General features: G+C 49.8%; 1 long non-coding RNA gene and 1 other non-coding gene across 3 annotated transcripts; both read right to left on the bottom strand.

The window, feature by feature from the left end:
- Window positions 1–2,165: 2,165 nt before the first annotated feature.
- LOC123651331 lies at window positions 2,166–3,802 on the bottom strand. 2 transcript variants are annotated; one of them, XR_006739971.1, is made up of 3 exons: window positions 3,760–3,802; window positions 3,310–3,450; window positions 2,166–2,627 (listed from the first exon to the last, which is right to left on the bottom strand). It is a non-coding gene; the product is annotated as an uncharacterized LOC123651331 (long non-coding RNA). The 2 variants fall into 2 exon arrangements; XR_006739969.1 differs by lacking the exon at window positions 3,760–3,802 and having other exon boundaries at window positions 3,310–3,710.
- Window positions 2,917–3,042, bottom strand: LOC118710727. Its single transcript, XR_004985504.1, has one exon. It is a non-coding gene; the product is annotated as a small nucleolar RNA SNORA26 (small nucleolar RNA).
- Window positions 3,803–3,888: the final 86 nt, after the last annotated feature.

The following is a 3,888-nucleotide window of genomic DNA, read 5'->3' as shown; positions in this document are numbered from 1 at the left end:
AAACCTGGGACCTTTCAGTCCGCAGTCCGATGCTCTATCCACTGAGCCAAACCAGTTTTGGCTGTTGTTTTTTAATACTTAATGGCAGTTGGATGGAACACGTATTCAAAATAAATGTTTTTGGTTGATAGTAAATGAAAGACACACACACAGGGCCTTATTGAATTTTATCTTCATGCATACTTGGTAATTTCCCTAAGTCCTAAGAATAAAGAAGTTTAAGGTTTCTTGATTATCTTAATCCCAAAAATTTGTTGTAGCTGGTGTTATGGTAGATTAAAGGGCAAGTGTTATAGTGGACAGAGTAAAAAGGCCCTGAGCTCAATGTTCATCTTTCCCCCCTCAATCATTGGAGCATACCATCTGTGTGCAGTCAGGTTCAGCATTACAGTCAAGTGTGGCCAGTCTGCTTCATAACCAGAATCGTTTTCTCCCCGATGTCACATGTCCATACTGATAAGCCTCTTGCCACATAATTAGGACTTAAGGAAAAATCAAGTTTTAGCATGCTAAATCACCTTGGCTAAGAAGTATTCTGCATGGACATGTGGAAGTTTAAAATGAAGATCCAAAGGAAATTTCAAAATGACTTTTCTTTTGGGTGTCTCATTTCCATTTCTGATTTTTGTATTGACTTGGGCAGCTCAGCAAAACTTGACCTTCTAAAATAGGGTATAAGCAATGAATAAACAATAAATTACAAATATAATGCTGGATTTTATAAACATGGAAAAATCAAAATGAAATTTAGAAAAACGGGCATTATGAAATAAAGCACGGACTCCAAAGTGAACATTATATGCCTTTTATTAGAGATTTCAAGAACAGAGTTTGGCATTAAGCTGGGCACCAGAAAGGACTTCTAGCACACATGTTGCAGTCACATTTCTTCCCTTGTGACAACTTTCCCATCACCAACAGTACTTTCCTGTTCTGTTTAGCACCACTGTCTGTTATATCCCTTCTTATATTATGCCACATTCATTTTTAAAAATGCTGACATATGCCCCATTTGAGCCAAATTTCGGAGCTTATGTAGATTCAATGTAAATGCTGTGAAGAGCCACTTCTCAATAGCTGCACAGTGGTACACACACCCTTCCCCAGCTGGTCTAATCTGTTTCAATGTGTTACACTGAATCTCAAGAAAATGAATTTCCAGGTCATGTAGCAATAAAGTTGCATATAAGGTTTCCTGTTCAGGGCTCCACATTGGTGGTGGGCTCGAGCACTACCTAACCTTTGGACCTGCACCAAGATCTGGTTATCAGAATTTGCCCACCAGTGGTCGGCCTCAGGGGGCTGACTGCAGGCTGCCCAGAGAGGTGGACCAAGGCAATGTTAGTCAGAACTGCAGGCCACTCATGTCTACGTTCCTACCTAACATTCTCACCCCTCTTAAGTTATGGGAACCCAATTCTTTGGGGCCTTCTGGGTGAAGACTGCTCTGGCTGTTTCAAGCTGATTGAGGTCATTGTGGGGCTTTGGGTCCCCGTACCTGCTGTTCCCTCAGGGATGTGGGTGTGGATGGCAGAGGGAAAGGGAAGCCCTGCTCATCCATTTAGGTGAAGGAAAGGGGCAGTTATCCCAGGCTATGGAATGATCATGTTGACAGAGGGATGACGTAGCCTAGAGAGCAGATGCCTCTTCATCCCGCAGACAAAGCGACAGGCACAGGACCCCCAAATCCAGGAAATGCCCTTGAATTGATGTCAGGGTAGGAATTCCTTCCCCAGAGGCATAGCTTCCCCTTCCTCTGGGAGTCCCGAGGCTGCTAATGTGGCTACAGCTAGGGAGTCAATTAGAGGGGTTCTAGAGATTTTTAAATGAATTGTTCCAATAGGGCTCCCCTTTGGGAATTCAAAAGTAGGGTGTTTTGAGAATCACAGATAAGTGACCCAACTGCCCTTGGGTTACACCCTTAAGGGGATTCCCTTAGCAATACCAGGATTTGGGGAGGCTCTCCTTGGACTAGCTCAGCAGTAAGTGCCCCCCAGTTCCAAAGAGATACTGGTTTTATAGATCCTCAGCAGGTGGTATTGAATTGTAAAGTAAAGGCAGTAAGGTTGGGTAATTGATAAGCCGCTATTGGAATTAGGAGATAATACAAGAGACTGCTGAGCCTTATCTGGAATATTAGAAGCATTCTGGGTTGTTTTGTTTTGGCAAAAAAGGTGTAAGCCAGGTCCAGAGGAGGTGGGTCCTCAGGCTGAACCTAGGGTTTGACCCTAGTATGGTGGGTCTAATGGCATTCCCTGGAACTTTATCATGTAAGAAAACTGGGCGAGGTCCTTCCATACAGATTAGTGTTCCTTCCAATCCCTAAGACTTGTGTCCCTGGTGGATATAGGGGTGGCCCAGAGTCCTATAAGGACTGGTGGGAGATTTAATGTTGCTCTATCTTCACATAGTTGTGAGAATTAAATGAAAAGATGAAAACCACGAGGTGCCCGCTGCACTGCTCTTTCACCACCAGCTACTGCGTGTGGACACGTGGCTGCTACAACTTATTTAACCATGTCTGACCTCGCTATGCGTACTTAGCCTGAAAGTCGGTTTGGAGTCTGTTAAAATACACCAGCATCACAGCATTCCAGCACCAACGGCTTGTACCTGTAGTTTTTAACCTATAAAAAAAAAGTTATTGAATGACTCAACAGTTATTTTGAGATATGTCTCAAATGTTCAAAAAAAGCCTTGTGTACATGAGGTTCTACCATCTGGATTTCTTCCGCCTTCAAAGACAACCAAAGTACCCAAATTCCCATATCTATTCGAAAACACTAAATGGTACCCCCAGAGTTTTAAAAGCAGGCCTGAGAGTATCCCGGCCGCTAAGATGAAATGGATCACTCTGCTCATGGCTGTGTAAAAATAACAAAAGGCGCTCAAACCGAAAGGGAATTTCCTGGTTTCAGCTGTGACTCCAGACAGGATCCAGAGAGGAGTTTTGCCACCTCTTCTCTGGGTTTTATGGAGACTTGCTTCATGTACCCTTCTGTGTTAGCCTCTTAAGGCACTCAGTCAACCTTAAAAGGGCACTGGAAAGGGCGACGTGAAGTTTCCCTACAGGGTTCCCTATGGCTTCCTGCAGGCCTCTCCCCAGTACCCCGAGATCGCGGCGGCTTCTTGAACAATCCGACTCCATCAGATGCAGCTGTTCTGCCCCGCGGAGCCGCGAAGGTAAATGCCCTTCAGGCCAGGCGGGGAGATTCTGGCCTTTGCGCCAAACCGGCGCCCGGCACCCTCTGGTCGCCATTAGCCACGTGCTCCGGGCCTGGGTCATTGCATTTCAAAAAAGGGACATACCTGCGCTTAGTACTCAGGCCGGGCATCCGCAGGCGCTGGAGACAATCTCCCGGGGCCCACGGTCGCTCAGGGACCCGCTCTCGCCCCCGCAGACAAGGTGGGCCGGGACCCCCGCCCGCTACAATGTAGCGGCGGCTGCGCCTGGGGAAGCAAAGCGCAGACCTGTCACCGCGCCGGCCCGCCCGCTGGGACCCTCCAGGCGCCTCCGTGCGGTGTTTGTGCCTCGCGCGGCGCCGGGCCGGGCACGGCCGCCCGCCCCCCGGGCCGCCAAGGGCTGCTCTACCCCTCGGTTCTGGCCGCCGGGAGCAGAGGGGCTCCGGGCGGGCAAAGCTTGAGGGGATCCGGGACGAGACCCCGGCCGAACCCACCCCACCTCACCCTACCCCCCTCCACCCCACCCGGCCCCGGGGTGCCGCCCTGCCGCCCGCACCGGGAGCAGAGGGCACTCACCGCACTCACCGCCGGCTGCACGGGACTGGGAGGCCGGCGCACGGCGCGCACCGCGGAGGCCGGCTCTGCAGCGCGGGGCGGGGCGGGGCGGGGCGTGGGCGGCGCCGGGCAGCCAATCCCCATCCTCGG

The sequence above is a fragment of the Pipistrellus kuhlii genome, unplaced genomic scaffold, assembly GCF_014108245.1.
Source record: "Pipistrellus kuhlii isolate mPipKuh1 unplaced genomic scaffold, mPipKuh1.p scaffold_m20_p_1, whole genome shotgun sequence".
Classification (NCBI taxonomy): Eukaryota; Metazoa; Chordata; class Mammalia; order Chiroptera; family Vespertilionidae; genus Pipistrellus; species Pipistrellus kuhlii.
This window is presented reverse-complemented; position numbering and strand designations above follow the sequence as displayed.